Consider the following 20,365-nt stretch of genomic DNA (forward strand, 5'->3'; position numbering starts at 1 on the left):
CTTACTAGAGTTTGCCGATTAGCATCCTGGCCCCCGAGCTGGATGACGCGACCTCCCTCCTGATACATCTCTCCAATGACGAGCCACACACAAACCTACTCCTTAATGTCCCAATGGCAGCAAAGGTACATCACCTATGAGTATAAGGAGGTTACAATGGGGTCTTCTCCCAGCAAAGAGGAAAAAAAATTTTTCAAAATGTTTGTACAGAATTAGAGATTTATTATTCAGATCATGGCCAATGCCCTACTCTTTACTCTTCCCCTAATCAAAATGTTTGCTCATAAATGGAAAGTAGTATTCTTGACCTGCTAACCATTCATTGAAGGGCTTGAAACAAGCTGCGTTCCTGGAAAGCTAAAATGAGAAATAATCTCAAGTTCAAGTGGTGAGTGAGAAGTTAGCTGGGGCGGAGCCCCAATTCAGAATTCTACTCTCCCTTCATCTTCTCACCCTACACCTCAACATACCAGTGCCCCTCTCACCTCCGCTGCTTTGCAGAGCCTTCTCTTCTCACATTCCTCATCACAACGGCAAAACTCTTCACCACAGGAATATTACCTGGGATCAGGATTTTGCTATCAAGACTTTGTTGCTATAACAAACACCCTACTGACTTCTCTTAAAACTAAAACACTCTGATAGATTGAAACTTCCTATCACGGATTTGGGTATCTCTCTGTTCATTCAGGCCTTCTTTAATGCCTTCAATAAAGTTGTATACTTTTCTTCATACAAAACCAAAATTAACTGAACTAAAGTAAAATACTCCCTGGAAGAGAGAAAGAAAGCAGAAGGGAAGAAATAAGGGAACTGCTCTATCCATCTGGGCTGTGATTATGCACTACATCTGAAAGGTATGAAGGGAACATGGGGCAAGAAAGAAGCTAGACACTTTCCAGATGTTCCCAAATGAAACCAACTGACTTTAATATTTTAAATAATTATGATAATAGCTAACATTTATTGAATTTCTACTGTGTGCCAGATTAAGTCTACTACATACTGTAACATAGTTAATCTTCACAGCAACCCCATGAAGTGGGTGCTATACTATTATTCCCATTTTGTACACGAGAAAGCACTGAGCTCAGGTAATGTGCCCAAGGTCATCCATATTGAGTAAAAAAAACTGGGATTCAAATCAAAGCAGCTCGAACTCTAAGGCCCACACTTTGAATGTCTTAGTCATTACAGTAAACTGCCTGTGATATTAACTCAGGGAACGCAGCGCACACACACCACGCAGAAATGACTCTTACATCACCCACAGCACTACTGCTCCACTGCAGTGATGGACAATGATTAATTATAATTAAAACACATGGTAATACTACTCCAGAACCTAAAGTCACCTCTCTAGTCATAATTGAAGTATTTATCTATATGGACATAATAAACCTGACAAGCTCAGGGGAGGCCAGCAGGGCGGGTCCTACAAACTCAGAGACCAAAAGTAACCACACAGGATGAATGAAAACATTCCTAACTAAAAGTGGGTCAAGGTGGGTAGTCACGTCTTAGGCCTGTAGCTTCCTTGTCAAAGGTCCATCTTTACCTGAAGCGAGCCTGTCTATTGTCTTCCCCTTCTAAGATAACATACCTGTGAGCCTTCTCAGTAAGCTTTTCCAGACCCCTCAGGGCACAACCACTGCCACCGAGCACTAGACCTCAGAACCTCGCTGTTCTTTGCTCCTCACATGCCATCTCTGGTGCTGTAAGTGTTATGCACCAGCCTGTACCCACCCAGGTAAAAGGAGTCTATCTTACTTTTTATCCAATCCCAGAGATTTCCCCACTTTGCTTTCTTCCAGCCCCTTAATCTACCACCAATGGGTTTCATGTAACTCTCCTTACGTCTGTCTCCTTTGATTCTAACGTATACAGGAAGCTGCAAAACTGCCGTTCTCTGAAGCATTTTCTCAATCCGTTGCGATTTTGATTTCTGACATTTTCTGGCAATTGTCAGTTTTGCTCAAGTAAACTCATAAAAATTTTCTATAGGTTTGGACATTTTTTATATCAACATCTGCTAAACAAAACAAGAAAACAATACACTCAGAGCAAAACATCTTTGCCAGTGTACTATGACCTACCTGTGTGTGTAGTACTAGTTTCTCTTTTTCATTTAAGTCAAAATTGGCCCGTTGAACAGGCCCCAGCACCACCCAGAGGCAAGTCCTACAGAAGCGCATGGAGACTGCTCCTGTTACAGCCATTGCCGCAAGCCCTTCAGGCTAGGGAAAGACAGTTCTGTACCCGAAAGGTTGTTGAAAGCAGTATTTGAGGTTTTATTTGTTTTTAACTTCAAACATCCCAAAAGAACATCATTTCCTGATTTCCTACCAAGCATAAGCATGACAAATAGCCTGTTATGGGGCAAAGTAGTACCTAGTTCAAAAATCAGGAAGCACTCAAACAAATTTCCCAAAACTATCACTATTGTTAAGACTCTAACTTCAAAAGAACAAAATAACAAAAGGCACTTTCCAGGGACGCTAACTGTAGATAAAGAATGACTTGTAAGAACTGTGCTTAGGCCATTCACAAGTTACAGGAGATCAAAGCCATGTACTTTTCAGTTTATTTACTGGATAAACTTAACCCCGTTACAAAATAAGGAAAATACAGGCATACCTCGAAGATACTGTGGGTTCGGTTCCAGACCACCACAATAAAGCAAGTCATAATCTTTTTCCTGGTGGAGGGTCTTGCCTTCAATTTGTAAAAAACACATTTGTGAAATCCAATAAAGTGAAGTGCAAGGTGTGTGCCTCATAAAACGAGGTGTGCCTCTAGAAAATTGTCAGCAATTAAAAACCCAAAATCAGGTGAGAAAAACTAATTGTGGCCAGCCCAGTGGCTCAGATGGTTGGAGCGCCATGCTCCTAACGCCAAGGTCGCTGGTTCAATTCCCACATGGGCCAGTGAGCTGCACCCTCTACAGCTAAGATTGTGAACAACAGCTCTCCCTGGAGCTGGGCTGCCGACAACCAGCCAACTGCCTGAGCCAGGGGCGAGGAGGGAGGTGGGGGGTGCAAGGCTCATAACACCAGCATGGGCCAGGGAGCTGTGTTCTCCACAACTAGACTGAGAAACAATGGCTTGAACCGGAGCGGGGTGGGGCAGAAGAAGGGGAGGGAAAAAAGAACTGGTTGTGCATTGACATATTGAGTTGAGAGTAAAGATTATGATACAATCACAGAGAACCACAGAATTGAGCCACCCTTATTACAGGGCTTTTCGAAAAGGAAAAACAAGTATTCTTTGGGCTCAAGAGCAGATTTCTAAGTCCAAAGATGCTCCACAAATGCAACTAGCAGGTAAATTACAAAATGCACAAAAGGAACTCATCAATAAATTATAAGCTGTCCTTCCACCGCTCAGTTGTATATAGGTGTTAACAAGTTAAGCTAAGACTATTGATTAAGCCAGGTCACCTGTTCAGTCAGCAAGAAACCTGAACCCAGAAGTCTCACCTCCCAGGACAGGTCTTCAATTTGAAAATTATGCCACTTCCTATGTGGGTTTCTCTTTCTACCTGTTTGATAACATCCCACAAATCAAAATCATGTTGCATTACCAGTCAGTTTTTAACTAGGGTTACCAATTCAGATTCACAACTCACCTAAGGATGTTTTCAGGTGACAAACCCAAACCCACCCAACATTAACAGAATCAGAATTCCCAAGTGTGGGGCCCAGGCGCCCGTAGTTTGTCAAAGCTCCCAGGCGATTTCAATGCAGAGCACACAACTCGAACACAAAACCACTGGTCTAGCAAAGAACTGATGATAATCCCCAGTCAGATTGATGACATGTGAATCAATAGAATTACAGACAACTAAGGAAGACACACCCTATTCACATCGGAAGCCGACAGACTACATCACACACCTTTGGAAGACATGGAGGGTAGGGGATACTTTCCACCTGACATAACTACATTTATATTTACAATGTATTCTAGATGACACACTATCCATATATTTCGTTTCCTTCTCACATCTGGGGATAGGTATTATTTCACCTACAGATAAAGCACTGTGAACCACTGAGGCCCAGTAACATTTGTTCACGACCAGACAGCAGGCGAGGTGAGATGCCCAGATACAAACCCAGATCTGTCTGACCCGTACTCTGCTACTCACGTGTTTACTACTTGTTTACTTAAGAGACTCAGTTTGTCTTCATTTTACAAGCATGTATTACCTTTGTAATTAAGAAAAATATATTGCTGCAGTCACTTTAAAGCACAGCACATAAAGAGGAAAAAAGACCAAAAAAAAAAGGAAAAATAAAGTCCAGCACACTATACTCCAGGGAACACATGAATGGTAAGAAAATAAAACACCTCTATTGCTGATATGGAGAAACTATTAATGGTCCAGATAGAAGATCAAACTGGTCGTCTCTCTTTGCTAAAGTAATGTCACAAACACAGAAATGGAGGAAGACAAGAATGACACCTGATGTGCTCCACTGGAATTGGAGGCATCAGTGTAAACAGATGATCTAAGAAGGCTCCTTGAAGCAGCAGCTAATTTCAGAACAGGACAAGTAAAAGAAAAATGAGCCTGGAACATTTTCTTTTGCCAGAAAGTAAAGATGTACTGAAAGAAAATTAGGGCATATACAAAAAGGACACTGGATCAGTGTCCTTTGAAGGGATCCACCTCCCTCTAGATAAATCTGGGACAATTTGACTATCTAAGTAAATAACACCAGTAGATTATCTCCCAATAAGTGAGCAACCATGTATTCATAAGTAAATAAATGACTGAGTGTATAAAGAGGGAGAAGGAAAAATTATTCATTTAGAATAGAATTCCACCTAATAAATATATAGCAATGGCAGAATGATGGAGATTTTTTTCAACTGTCACTTAGTGACCATCGTATTAATAATTTTAGGAAAGATTCAGCAATGGCTGCTAAGACTCATTGGTAAAAGGTTGATGAAAAACAGGATATAAAAGTCATATATTGTGGATCTTGAGAAAGAGGACACCTACTGAGACGGGCTCCTGGCAGCTACCTGGGCTCAAATTTAAAAGACACTAGAAGCCATTTCTAAGGCGGGGTCTCTCACACAAACAGCATTTAAGGGAGAAACCTGCACTGAACTGCCTGCTTACACTGTGTTCCTGCCACCTAAGCCAGGCCTTACAAAGGAGTTCCTGGAATTGTATTTCAACCAACAGTACTGAGGCTTTCCCCATCTGATGGGAGCTGTGCGGCTATATCCACATCAACATTTTCACTGACCAATCGGAGTGGCTCCGTTCTGACCAATCCAGACAGTACCTTTTGTACCAATCATACTGTGAGGATTTGGAGACCTCATTTGCATAAGGACAGACCAATTAGGGAGCAGGGGCAGGGATTTCTGTCTATATAAATCAGCCCTCTGGTTCAGAGAGCACACTTTCCCTTTCCACCAAAGAATGAAACATTGAAGATGAAACACCCAAGACTTTGCACTGAATCAAATAGAGAAGAGCGAGTGGAGCTGTCTAGCCAGACAGGGGCCTGGCCCCAGGGCCTGCTGGCTCCAGGCTCATCTCACAGCGGTGCCGCCTCATAACTAAGCTGTAACACTACTGAGCTGCTCCATAGTTGTGCTGCTCTCAGAGCTGTGCTGCTTCATAATTGGGCTATAACATGTAACACTATTGAACTTTTCCATAGCTGTGTTCTTCCCACAGCCGTGCTGTATCACAATTGAGCTGTTTGCATTAAATAAAGCTCCCTTCTTCACTGCACCCCAAATTGGGGATTCCTCTTGGCATTGAATTAGCACCAACAACCATCAGTTTAAGGATAGAAGGGAGGGGAAGGCAGGGGAGGAGAGAAGCAAATACGACAAAATGTTAAAACTGGGAAATGCAGGTGAAGAATATGTGGAAATTCCTTATAGTACTCTTACAAGTTTACCACAAGTGTTAAAGTATGTGAAAAGAAGGTATAAAAATGGGGGAAAGAAAGTACAGCACACTAGGTTTTTCAATAAATAAGGTGACAATTAGCTCTTAGGAAAAAAATAAAGTCCGATTCCTGCATGACAAACTAAATCCAAAACTAAGTCCCAGGTGTATTCAAGAAGTAACTATAACAAACGAAGCCATAAAAGGAAAACATACAAGCAATTTCATCTCAAGATAAGTACAAACACTTTTATAGGCATCCGAGCAAAAGCAGAATCCATAAAAGAAAAGTTCAACAAATTTGACTACAAAAGGATCAGAGGTTTCTATACATTTATAAGAAAAAAAAAAGTTCAGATTCAATGAAAAGACGGGGGAAACATTTGCAACTTGGCATTACTTTAATAGAAGTAAAGGCCCAAATATATGGTGATGGAAGGAGAACTGACTCTGGGTGGTGAACACACGATGGGATTTTTAGATGATGTAATACAGAATTGTACACCTGAAATCTATGTAACTTTACTAACAATTGTCACCCCAATAAACTTTAATTAAAAAAAAAAGTAAAGGCAATACAACAGTGGTAAAAGGAAATAAATAGAAAATTAAAAAGAAGGGGCCCAAATGATAAACAATTTTAAATGTTTAATCTTCCTAACAATCAAAGAAATGCACATCTAAAACAAGATACAGTGGCATTTTCCACCTGTAAATCAGCAAAGAATTGTAAAATTATATCTGGTGCTAATCAGGACCAAGGGTAACACTTCCGCATTCTCCTGCTGGCAGCGAAAATTGGCACAGCTTTCTAGAGCACAGTTTGGAAGAAAGCAATAAAAGCCCTGAAACTGTGCCTACCCTTTGACCCTATAATCCCATTTTCAGAAACTATTCTTAAGAAAGAATCACGAATGAGAAAAGAGATTTGGCTTCCAGGACATTCGCACTGAAACATTACAAAGTGTACCTCTTAACAAGGCACAAAGTACATCTCTGTGCTAAGCTGGCAGCTGCAGTGTGACAGGTCCTCTGTACTGTATTAGTAAGAAGATAAACCAAAAAGTAACTTGCCACTTGTAACAAAAGTCTTTAAAATGTTCATATCTTGACTGAGCAATTTCACTTTCTAGGAATGTATTCTGTGTGAACAAAGATTTGTATTATCAAGATGTAATCACCACAGCATTCTTTATATTAGCCAAAACAATTATAAATTAAACGTCCAAAATTAGAAGCAAGGTTTACTATAAAGTATGACAAATCCATGTCACTCATATGACTATCATGTTGTCAACAGCTTTTCAACCATTTTAAATAAAATGGGCACAATTTAATATTAAGTGGAAAAATACAGATTCAACTGTAAGGGGGGGTGGGTAAAAACAGGTGTTTTTTTTTTAATAAGGTCTTGAAGATGGATTGTGCTAAAGTATCTTCCTGGAACAGTCAACTTGATGTGCAAATGCCTAGAGTATAAACTAATTTCTCTAAGGTTCCCGTGTCTCAAGAAAACATGATATTTATTTTATGCTATGGAGGCATACAATTGTACCATTAGTGCCCGAGGCCACCCTGAACGAGACAGAAAAATGAAGTGAAAATTTGCTAAGCCATCCATAAATCAGCTTTATGAGTCAGGCATTCTACTCCAATTCATGGGTGAACTCCACTTGAGACTCCAGTTTTGCCATCCCTTCATCATTCCCATCTTTCGGACTCATCACATCTCCGAACTTCACAATTCCTCGTCCTTCTCGACTCACATGCTCCTTATCCTTTTTTAACTCATAAAGGATTGGACTAGACCTCAGAGATCGTTGTAGATTCTGGAACCCTACTGACTTACAACTGCCTTGCACACAGAAAGCACGCACACACAGACTTGTTTTGTGGAGGGGGAGGGTAATATTACCAACACATCAACACAAGGAAGCAAGGCTATTCCCAAGACCTCCTTTTATTTTACCTCCAAGATTTCAAGCATAATGCTTTCCTTGAAAGCCCCCCCCCCTTAATTTTCCATTGAATCCATTAATAATGGTTTGGGTCCTCATCAACTATTTTCTCCATCCTAAACCACAGCGTTTTTACATTTTACAGCTCTACTTCAGAAATAAAGAAAGGAAGTCATGCTAAGAAGAGTAAGTCAGTCAAAGCTGGGGGGCGGAATACAGGATACAAAAAGGGTTTTGGAATCTGGACTATCTGAACAGATGAAATTTCATAGAGAGAAAGGCAAAGTTCAGCTCGTAGATCCCAAAACTACATACATGGAAATGATTTCGTTTATCACACACACACACACACACACACACACACACACACACAGAGTTGTGATTTCAGTTGACTATAATTTTCAGTGAGTCAAGAATAAAAGCAAAAAGAATATACAACTGCTTGTGGGGGGAAGCACCTTATTTTTGTTTTTTTTAACATAGTATCAAAAACAAAGGAGTAACGGCTACTATTACTCTGTACTCTTTTAGGCAACATTGTATATTGAATAGTGTAGGCTGTGCTGAGTGCCACTCTTTAAAAGGGCCATTAACTTAGTAAATGAAGGGCAGAGGACTAAAAATTGATGAATGGATTTAAAACTAGAAATTAGAAACAGCTGAAGGAAATAGGATACATATTTAGCCTGTGGAATAGAAGATCTAGGAAAAGAATGGCAATCTCAATGACTACAAAGGCCCTGAAAGTAAAGTAAATGAGTAAAGGCAGCAGACAGAGCTAACGGGGGGGGGGGATTACTGCCATCAGAAATGTGAGCTCTGTATCACCAAATTCTCTAATTTTTCCTCAAGAAAAGCCAGAAATAGATTTTTATGTGTAATCTCCCCATTTCTAAAAGTTGGCTCCCAATTTGTTTTTGTGTAAGTTGGGCAACCAAATGATATATTCAGAGAACTTTTCTGATCCATGCACACCAGTTTGCAACTCATGTGTCTTAGGGAAACATTATGGCTACCTTCCAATATCTGAAGAACTATCATAGAAAATAGGAGTAGACTTGTTCTGTATGACACTAAAAGGTGACAGAGAGGCAAACTGCAGCTCCATAAGGAAAATCCTCCTAAAACCTATTCTACAAATTAGAATGGGCTGCCAGGGAGGTCCATGTCATTGTAAGTATTCAAAGGGGGTCAGGTCAGTAAATATTATTGGTCAGTAAATATTAAGTTCAAGAATTCTGCCACTTACTACATCTGGCCTTGGTCAAATAACCAAGCCCCTGAAGGCTCAGTTTTCTTTACTACCTTCCTTTGTTCCCCCTCAAAAAAGGGAATATTGTCACATTTAGCCTCCTATCTCTTGGAGTTAGTGTAAAGATCAAAATCTATGTGACAAAAAAATTATACAAAAGTACTATATGATGTAAAACAACTATAGCAATTTAACACATTCTTATAATCTACCATCACAATGTATTTACGTATGTCTTATCTCTCTAATTATACAGGCTAAGGGCAAATTCCCAACCTAATTCATTTTTTCCCTCTCCCTCAAAGTATCAAATATTTGTTGAAGGAAAATGTTTAAAAGAAGTTGGAGACTAGGTTAAATTGACAACAATATAAGAAGATAGGATAAAAGAGAAAACAGTGACCAAAGCAAACATCCAGAATGTTAATCATTAATGTCACTGACCAGTCTAAAAGGTATTGGGCAGTCAAATGGAGGAATAAACAAAAGTAATGACGTGTGTGAGGAGGTGATACTCTAGGGCAGGCATTGGCAAACTATAGCCTGTTTTGTAAATAAAGTTACACTGCAACACAGCCTTACTCGGTTATAGATTGTACGTATGCATGAATTGTATAAGTCTTATGTATATGCTGCTTTCACTCTATAACAGCAGAGCTGAATAGTTGCGAAGCCTAAAATAGTTACTATGTGCCCTTTACAGAAAAAGTTCACCTACTTTTCTGTAAAAAATACTCTCAGGTTATAAACCAAAGAGGCGGCTGGTTACTGAGACATAGTTCATCTTCCTATGGCTCCATCCCTGGAATTTTAATGGGTCATTTTGGTATATGCGAGCAAAATTCTGCACACTAAAAACATTATGCCCTAAGTGTAGGGGAGGGAAATATGTCATTAAATGGAGTCTCCATATTCCTCTTATGGGTATACTCAAGATTACAAAAATTTTAATCATGCTCGTCTTCCACTTAGTAATATCACCAAAGAGATTCAAAAAATCCCACATGTACAAGGAGTGAGGGGCTGGCTCAGGCAGGAAAAGATCACACTTACATGCTCTGCCCCTCTTGAGTTCTCAAACTCATTCTGCCTGAGCTCCACTACTTTCATGGAACCTACACACACGTGAAAAATCCTTTCTTTCTTCTTACTTTATCATTACAGGTTTTCAAAAGAAACAGTTACTGAAAATTAAGAAAAAACAAAAATAAAATGGAAATATGTTAACACAAATTATCTGAGCTAAACTTAATATCCAGCAGAAATTACTACAGTTTTAGGATTTTATGAAAGATTCATATTCCTTGCCTCACTCTGAAATAACTATATGCAAAGACACGCCAATCTCTGCCAACAGTAGATCTGGACGGATCTTCATTTTTCTCCTAATATCTGACCCCACTTCTACTTCAGGCAATATCTCCAACCCTCCACCAGAGGACTACGTACCAGTCTCACCTCAGATGGGGGGGCCCACACACCCCACGGCCACCTCCTCACTCCTGCACCACCTTCAATGACTTTTCATTCAACAGCTAGCTTAGTGTCCTGAGGGAAAAGGCACGTCCCTATCTAATCCCCATACATTCTTCTGATGACTTCAAACCATCCTTTGAGCCTTCCCCACTCTCTTAGAACTCCATTTCTCAGGGTTACCCTAACCCCTGACCCATTTGTCTCTAGCCTGTTCACTTAGTATTGTCACTCACAGGTTATAACTCTGAGGCCTAATCATTAAGAGATTCCAACTACACACCAAACATTTAATGCCAGTCCTGCCCCTCCAGAAAAGTAGAAGTGGGGGAAGGAACATATATGCTTGCCAATCTTTTGGTTAGTAGGTTTGCCCCTGAGAGCATCAACCACATTTTCGGGTATTAAATAAATGTTTCAAGTATTCTGAAGATCCACGACTCTAATTCTTTTCCAAAAAGCATTTAAGCTAGTTTCCCACGTACTTAGGAGTAGGTATGATTCCTCAGGCTCCCAGAGGATAAGGTATTTTTAACAGACCAAGTAAGAGTTTAAGAGAAGATGGCTCTTTTCCATCATGAAATATTTAAAAGTCCCCCTGCTAAATAAGTTGGTTAGAACGCTTAGCTTCACTCAAGACTATCAAGGCCCCAATATCCCAGGGCACCTTGATACAGTTTTAATAACTGTACCAGAGTGCAAGACTAATTGCTGAGCAAAATAGGGGAAAATGCAGACAGTGTGCATGACTGCAACACACAAAGACTTTTTAAAAACAAAAGAACACATGGAGAGTCCAGGCTTCAAAAGTGAAGCTACCTAAATTGGAGGAAAAATAGGACAAAGTGACAAGAAATGCTCAAGCTGCCTCTTAAGTAAATCACATATGGAAAAAAAAAATGGACATGTGCTGTTCTGCGTTTCCTCCTCCTCCTCTGGAGTCCAACCAAGAGGAACTGATGAAGCCCTTAGAATTTTTGAAAAGGAAAGAAGAAAGGTCCAGGAGAAATCCACCAAACTCAAGTTCTTTAAGAGCCACCGATACCTAAAAAAGAACTGAACCATCGGCTCAATGTGGGAAAGGGATTAGCACCCCAGCTACAGTCTGGCACCCCCGCCCGATCTCCGACGGGCTCCGGATTCATACTACCTATGCCCTGCAGCGCGGGTCGGGTCCTCAGCTGCGATTTCAGCAGTACAGGCATGCACCCCGCAGCCTCTCTCCTGCCCCGGCAGCGCTAGGCCCATCGCTACACCGCCTGGGCCTGAGCCCCAGATGTACAGCACAGCAGCACCTGGACCCTTGGACAGGAAGTGGCTATTTTGACTGTGGGCTCATCATGAAAGGAGGTGAGCTTGGCAAAACCAACCAGAGGAAGAGCAGCTGCAGGCGACTGGATCTGAATGCAGTGCAAAGCAGATATGGGGGTGTGTGCACCGGAAAAATGGGAGGGGGACAGTCCGGGAAGCCCCTTCGTCGACAGCAGATGCTCTACACAAGCAGCTGGATAACACAGGGGGGCAAAGGAAGGGTGGAGGGCTTTATGGCGCAGAAGAGCTGCACAGCTGAAGCCGAGCTTTCAGAAAAAGGTGGAAGTGGGTGCGAGGCAACGCAAACCGGGGCTGTAGGGGCCGTATGGGGGTGTTGTGTTTAAAACCCCACGCTGACCCGTTAACCCTCCTTGCTGGTGGCTAAGGCCCTAGAGGTCCCCTCTCCAGACCCCCGAGAAGTCTGGAAAGGCCTACGCCGAAGCTGCACGCCCCCGCGGCGCTGGGCAGCAACCACCCCGCTCGCTCCGGTGGCCCCCGCACTGAGGGACCCAGTCCCGCCCGCCCGCCCGGTGCCCTGCGCTCGGAGCAGCTCCGAGATCTCTACCCCGAGCCCCTTCCAGGCCACCGCCCCCGGCTGCTCCGGGTTCCCGCAGCTGCTGCCAGGAGTCCTACCGGCTTCCAGTTCAGGGTCGAGACGCCACCGCCGCCTGCACGAAACTCGGGTTCCCAAAAGCCGCTCTCGCCGCCTGCTGCCCGCCTTGCAGGCCGCGCGGGATCCTCCGCTCCCCCTGCCGGCGGGCAGCCATTTCCGACAAGCGACTGCGGAACTTGCCGAAGTGCGTCGGGCCGGAAATGGCCGAACCCGGCCGCCGGCGAGCGGCTGGGGGCGTTCGAGACTTTCCGGACAGCACCCGAAGGGCCGCGGACGCCTCCGCTCCGCCGCCAGCCTGGCCCGGGTCCCGCAGCCGCGGCGTCGCAGGGGATTGTGGGAAACGCCGCGCGGGAGGGGCGGGCGCGGGGGCTGCGAGAGGAGCCCTCGCCTGCGTCCTACCTGGACCCCTTACCCTTTCGGGAAACCCTGTGGAGGGAGTGCGGAGAGCAGGCTCCCGGCTTTGCTGGAATGGCTCCCGACTCAGAGCCCCAGCCGCTGGGAGCGGCCGGTGAAAGGCAATTCTAAAAATAAACCCATCCCCAAACACAAGGCCTTCCTAAATGAGCTGACCGGTCTCCAACACAGGCCTCGAGTTTTGAAACACTTGGACTGTTTCACCACAAAGGGAAGGCCGCTCGGCATGAATGCTTATGAAAAACTCCTGCGGCTTTGCAAAAACGAGCTTCATCCAGTCGTGTGGCAAGGATCAACCAAAACGGAGCAAAAAGGAATACCGTTTGAAAATACCTAAAGCCAGCCCCTGTGAACCGAAAAGTGTACATATTCCCCAGTCCTAAGAGACAGGTGACTGTACTTCCACACTTGCAAAGCCAGGACAAGACTTTTAGAGAAATGATGGGGGTGAGCGAAGGAACGGGACCAACCCTCAAACACCTGATCATTATTAACGCAGGGATGAGTCAAAACTGTGATTTAAAATCTATGACTGCAATATAATCTAAGATCACATTGGCTTCAACATATTTTTTTTTTACGTTTTAAATCCCCAAACCACACCAGGACCTGCGGGGGGGGGGGGGGGGGCGGCTGCCTCCTAGCCCAGTGCTTGGGTGGTCTGATGCTTTGGATGAACTACACCCTGAGATGGCTCCACAGCTGCCATATCCCATCTACTTGATGGAGCCCAGGTCAGTGCTTTTAGCTAGGAGGCCTACAGAACCCTGAAGATTGCCTAATTGCCCACCAGGGACATTTTGGACTAGGGATTTCATTTGCAAAACAAAACTTTAAAAAACCTAGCAACTTGTTTTCCAGAGCACACTCCATCTCTCCATACCCATCATACCCTCCTCTTTCTGACCCTTTTTCTTCTCTTTTTCCTGACATCTCCTTACTCTCCCCTCTCCCGTTTTCCTTTTCCCCCCCCTCACACCTCACTCTTTTCTCTCCTTTCCCTATTATTTCTATGAACTAACATTCAAAGTCCTACCACCATTATAAATGTACAAAAACAACCCCTTTCTAACTTGTACCAATTTTATTGAGGAAAGTCAGAGAGAGGGAAGCAAAGTTTTAAAATCAAAAGCATTTCAAGAAATGAAAATGGATAAAACTGTTAATCATATATTACGAATAGCCTAAGTTGTCTCTCTCTCTCTCTCTCTCTCTCTCTCTCTCTCTCTCTCTCTCTCTCTCTCTCTCTCTCTCTCTCTCTCTCTCCCCTTGGCTTTCCACCAGAGGTCTGCAGCAGGCAAAAGCCTGGCAGTGTGGGAGAAGATACAACAGAAGCCCAGGAGCCACAGAAAGAATTACCAGGTATTAGTTCATCTCCACACTGACAAGAAAGGACCTGCAGAGAGCTGCTACCGGGAGGACCCAGCCTAACTGCCTTCTTCTACAGCTGAGTGACTTAACACTTTGCTGTCCCTCATGTCAATTTATTTGATTCTAATGAGTCAAGCTTTAGGAAGTAAAAGGACACCCAATCAAAATCTGGTGTATCCTGAATTCACTGCCCTGGTAGCTGCTGACCACCCTCCTCCTTTGGATCTTGGGAGCCTGTCCTCCCCCTTTTTTTCCTCTCAAACAGTTCTAGCTCAGACAGTGCATACTTGTAACTAGACACACTCGGGCTCCCTTCCTTTTCCTCTCCACTCTCTTCCTTGCCAGTGTTGATCAGCTTCCTTGCATCACCTCCGCTTCTAAGCAGATCCCTCACTGCAGCGCTCCGGTCCCTGTTTTCCAGCTGCACTCCGGGCATCATCCTATTAACATATATATTATGAATACTTAATTGCCAGGCAATAAACAAAACCTTTTATAGGCATTGTCTCAGCTGAATCCTTACAGGGGGGTATCAGCTTATAGATAGGGAACTGAGACTTAAAGAGGTGCCCCCGATCACACAGTGAGGCGCAAAGTACAGATGGAACCCCAAGTCTTCCTAACTCCAAAGCCAATATTCTTGACCACAACTATCTGGTTGTCACACCAGGACCTTAACCTTAGTATATCCCACACTGAATTCATCTTTATCCCTTCCCCCTTGGCACTCCTCAAATGTCCTTATTTATAATAATGTTACCATTATCTTTCCTAACACAGAAACTCAAAACCTAGCATCACCTATGACTTCTCTCTTTACCCCCACAGTAAATCAGTTTTTCAAGACTGAAAGCCTTTACCTGTCCTGTCTCTACCATCCCTCCTCTGCATTCCCACACCTGCTTCCCTAGTTCGAGTCCTCATTACTCCTCTCCTAAACGCTCGCCTTAAGACTGCAATTTCTGGCTCATAAAATACAAACACTTTTACAGGAGCTCTTCACAAGAAAGCCCGCCTAGGTTAACAGGATCCACCGTGAAGCTCGTCTGCACTGATCTCTCCATACTGGGACCTTTTATAACACTTGTCTCTACTTTCCATTTTGGAGCTTAATCGAAATAGTCTTGCATTGTGATGTAACAGTCATACATGTAGATCTTGATCAAGGAAGCAGACAAGAGCAAAAACCAGTGTGCCTTTGATACCAAACAGCGGGAACCTATGAGGTCTTCTCTCTAGAGCAGTCACAGGGACTCAGCAGTGCCCAGTCTCTATCTTTTGGTTACAAATTTTAAACTACCAGAAAACAGACATGATTGGCCTGGCTTGGGTCCCAAGTCCATCCCTCCGTCAATGAGCTTGGTGAAGCAGCAGGTCAAACTGCTTTAAACACAGCATGTGGAAACTCTCCTGTATATGCTTGTCCCCAGAAAAGAAGCAGGCACACCCCCACCTTTCATTCGTTTGTTTGTTCATGCATTCCATCAACAGATAGTTGAGCACCTATCAAAATGTATCAGGGTTATTTCATGTATGAAAAATGTTTAATACCCTGCCCTCATACCACGAAAATTACAACATAAAATAAGAACTCACCAGATAAAAAGCATAACAATATTCATCCATAAGAGACCATCAATTCAATTATACGTGATAGATAATAATTCACCACACCCCCTATAAGCCTCGGGCAGTTAAAGTGATCAGTAGTAATATACACAGGTTCAACCAAACAAGTTCACAGCAGCACGCTTAGCAATAGACAAAAACAGAAAACGACCCAACAGTCCATCCGTGGTAGATGAGATAGTATAATATATTCACACAATAAAATACACTACAGCAACGAGAATGAATGCTTCACAAACATACATGACAACACTGATGAATCTTACAAACCATGTTAAGCAAAAGAAGCCAGACATGAAAAAATACGTAGGCTATGATTCCATTTATATAAAGTACAAAAAGAATCTACCCTTAAGGAGTAGTGACTAAAGGGGAACAAAAAGAGCCACATGGGTGCTAATGATTCTGTTTCTTGGGGGGGGGGGGCTGGTTACACAGGTGTGTTCAGTTTGTCAAAATTCATCATGCTATATACACTTTACCTTATGTGTCCTTTTCTATAGGTATATTAGTCAATACAAAGTTTTCAAAAATAAGTAATTAATGGTCAAAGCAAGACACTTGTAATCACCCTTGAACATTGTCACTATGATTATTCTAGAGTTGCCAGTTATTGCTGCCCCCAACCCTACCATCACAACACCTTCTTAGGGACCCTAAGCCACCATCTGCCTTTGGAAAGGGCCACCATTCTTAGCACATGGCCTCATCCCCTCCAGCTGACTGGACTTGCTCGCACCTGGAAACTTGGGAGCAGGGCACTATGCAGCTGAGTCAGGTGATGGACAGCGGTTCATCTAATAAGTTGTATAGATCAGGGGGAAAGAAGTTCCGGACATATGCACAGGGAAAAGCCAAGAAAGTTAGTCTGCAGAAAACAGGCAACACACAGAAGGAAGCAACAAACCCGTGGCAGATGGAGGGAGAAGCCCCAGAGGCTGCTCACTTTTTAGTTCTGGTATCTGTTCCCGCTGTCACTGGCATCCCTGAGATTGCTCGTGTAGCCTTGCCATTAAAAATAGATAAATAAAAACAAAACTGGTTTAAGAACTTTCCTTATTTAAGATAGTGTGAACGCGTATTGGCACGTGTTGTCACATTTAGTCCTTAACAACCCTGTATGGTAATGATTCCCATTTCACAGATGAGAAAACTGAAGCCCAGAGAAGTTAAGGAACTCGCCCAAATCACACACCTGGTAAGTGATGGTGCCAGGATTTGGCCTCAAGCAGCCTGACTCCAGAGGCTGAAATCTTAACAACTGTACTACACTGCAATGCAAGAGAAATGTTGAAAACGTGAATTGTGTGTTGCATTACTGCATTTAACTAAGGCATCGGATTCTGTTAAATGAGTTCAAATGTAGAAATGATACAACTGATTAAGAGACTGGCCGTCTAAAGAAGTTGGTAAGCATTTCTTTCACAAGGAAATCACAGTTCCAGTTGTAGATGTTAGAGGCCTATAAGATGCATATTTTATAAATGTGACAAATTATATTAACCAAGGCTGTGTTCTTATACCAGGAAATTGCCTATTTTGTAGATTTCAGCAAATGCTCTTTTAGGGGGTCCCCACTGATTACCTATTCTTCATAAAATATTACCATCCAGAAGAAGGGGGTGTTAGTCCTATGAAAGAGGAAATGGATGCTAAAAGTTACTTCAAGTCTTTGGGAGGGAGCGGCCAGTGGTCATTTTCCATTATGATGGCTGCAAGACCCACAATCTACTCAGCAAGTCGTTTAGATCAATCACAACCGAGCCATTGGTGACCCCTAGCAACCTTCAAAAGGTATGATTCAGGAATTATCAGTGCATTTAAGTCGGCTAAGAACTTGTTCTATCTGTAATGCTTTGATTTTAAAAGAAAGTGCTGACAGCCACTATGCAGGATCTTTTCTATATATAAATGATTGAGCAATTTTGTGGCTTATAATTAGAACAATGCATGACAATGTCCAGATTAGAGTTCCAAGATTACTCTTTTCTTTGGTCCATCAATAGCAAGAAAACAAAAGGTCATCTCCTAAGGCTCCACAGAGAGCACTCATTAGCCTGCAAAATGGCTCACTCTGACAGTCCTGGCTTTGATGTGACCCTTTAAAAGAGGCTGTTTTTTTATCTGGCAGAAAGAGTGCGGACAGTTTGGGTGGTTTGCAAACGATTTGTAGCAAGAACACTGAGTTAACATCAGCGCCAATACAAAGCACATATTATTGTCAAGAAAGGATTTGTTAACTCATTACTTCATGTCATATACCATGTTTCCCCGAAAATAAGACCTAGCCGGACAATCAGCTTTAATGTGTCTTTTGGAGCAAAAACTAATATAAGACCCGGTGTTATTTTGCAATAATATAAAACCAGGTCTTATATAAGACCGGGTCTTATATTTTTGCTCCAAAAGATGCATTAAAGCTGACTGTCCGGCTAGGTCTTATTTTCGGGGAAACACAGTAGTACTCATTACCTTGCATATGGCTGTAAGAAAATACATTTGTATTATTTCACATAAGGAAGCTTAGCCTGATTTAAACCTGTTATCTACATAAGACACCTAATCTGTAATGACCAATTAAGATTCTAAAAATTAATTATTGTCCCTTAAATATACTCTATCTGTCTCTAAGTTCCCTTCTTCCTTCAAGAGCCCTCTCCCCTGTGAGTTTTTATTCTCTGCCCACCGTGTCAGCACAGCTTTACAGAAGCAGTCACATTTGATGATCAGTAGATATCAAAAAGCCACCAAAATGTCCTAAGCTTGCTCCTGGAAGTTCCAAAGAAAGATACAAATGTTCCCAAAGGCAAACATGGAGTTACCTAACATTTACCCTAAACTATGCCAGTGAGTAGCTAAAATGTGTGTCGTGAGACACAACATGCCACAACATGGCATGTCTGACTGCTTGAGGAACTTCGTGTAACGAGAGCTATAATTGGAGAAAAAAAGAAAAATTATGTGGAGTGTTGATGACTGAGTTCCAATGTCACATTTGTATGCAGCTCTAGGATGCCAGGACCGTCCTTACACCAAAAATATTACCCAGAGATTCAAAAAATCAACCACTCACTACTTCCACTTAAAAATGTCTCATGTAAACAAGGCATTCCAATTGAAAATTGGCAAAATGTCCTAGTCATACTTCACGTCAATTAACTTCTCAGTAAACCAATTTAGCTGTAAAATCAAAACTGAAAAGTCATCAGGATTCCAAAAGTAATCATACTAAAAACTTTAAAAACATATATAACTTGCTAATAGCCTATGGAGTCAATGTATATTTAAAAAAAAAAAAAAATCCCAGTCGTTTTGACTGACCAGATTTTCAAAGGAAAAATATGTAAGTTTTAAACCAATTCAAGGAAGGTTTGCAACAAGATTTTATCAAAGAGAAAGTTTTTCTCTATTTTCATAAATATTGCTCAAGATTATTTTTCAACCTCCATGGTGAAAGCATGATTCTAATGGGACCCAGTCAATTCCAGAACAAAATAAATATCAATCCTTTCCTCAACCCAAGCCTTCAGCTTTGCGAATGTTATGCCACATGTCAAAACTGGAACCAAAAGAATATGTGACATTTTCACAAATCCATCAACACTAGGGGCCAAGACTAACAAATCAGAGCTCATCTCTCATGGATAGTGTCAGATGTTTCATCCTCTTATAAAAAGGGACATACATAATTGCATTGTGTCAGTTATGAAGAAAAACATGTCTATAAAGAGGTGATTATTTAGAAAAAGGATGGTTGACATAAATAATACAGATCATCCAAAAACATATTAACTGTGTGAAATATACTAAATACGAAAATATTTTAAAAGTTCAAATACCACTATGCATTTGCATTACTTTATATACACTTAAGTATGCTGAAATGGTGCTCAATATTTTCCTCTTATATTGCATATTTAATTAGCTTAAACACCAAACTTCTAAATATTAGTAGGAACACCAATTAACTGCAAAAAAAAAAAAAAAGACAAAAACTGATAAACTAAATATTTGCCAACTCTGTGGCTTCCATCCAGCTCATGAGCATAATTTTATAAAATAACTGTCTTTATGCATCAACCAATCTTTTCAATGTCCTCTTTTTCACCTACTTTTAATGGACTATGACGTGTTTCTACATGCTTCTCATAGTCACCTCTAAAGGGACTAGAGCATTCCAGGTCTGTGTTAGTGGTTCCTGAATGACAGTGTGTGGACCAACGTAGGATGAAGTTTTCATCAGTCCACAGTTAAATGAGAAAAGTAAAGGCAAGGTAGTGAGTTTTTCATAAAACTAAATTTACTCAGCTAAAACGCTTGTCCTTCATTTTGAGATTATGTCTTTCTCCTTTTCTTGTGGTAAAATATGCTTTTATGAAATGATGGTGACGGTAAGTGGCAGCTCTTTCTTTATCTTC

The 20,365-nt window shown here is 41.9% G+C and overlaps 1 protein-coding gene across 21 annotated transcripts in view; it reads right to left on the minus strand.

Annotated features, from left to right (window-relative positions):
- The window catches only part of EXTL3 (exostosin like glycosyltransferase 3), a 114,968-nt gene that overhangs the window by 58,413 nt on the left and 36,190 nt on the right, over window positions 1–20,365 (minus strand). For 17 of the 21 annotated variants that reach the window (XR_012498156.1, XR_012498158.1, XR_012498149.1 and 14 more), the window contains exon 1: window positions 12,554–12,808. The exons of 3 other annotated variants lie outside the window; for them this stretch is intronic. The gene's annotated coding sequence lies outside the window, so the exon portion shown is untranslated. Of the gene's footprint in view, window positions 1–12,553; window positions 12,862–20,365 lie in introns of those variants that run through there. One more of the 21 variants, XM_019733112.2, reaches the window with a different exon arrangement.

Source organism: Rhinolophus sinicus, linkage group LG07 (genome assembly GCF_036562045.2).
Source record: "Rhinolophus sinicus isolate RSC01 linkage group LG07, ASM3656204v1, whole genome shotgun sequence".
NCBI classification, from domain to species: domain Eukaryota; kingdom Metazoa; phylum Chordata; class Mammalia; order Chiroptera; family Rhinolophidae; genus Rhinolophus; species Rhinolophus sinicus.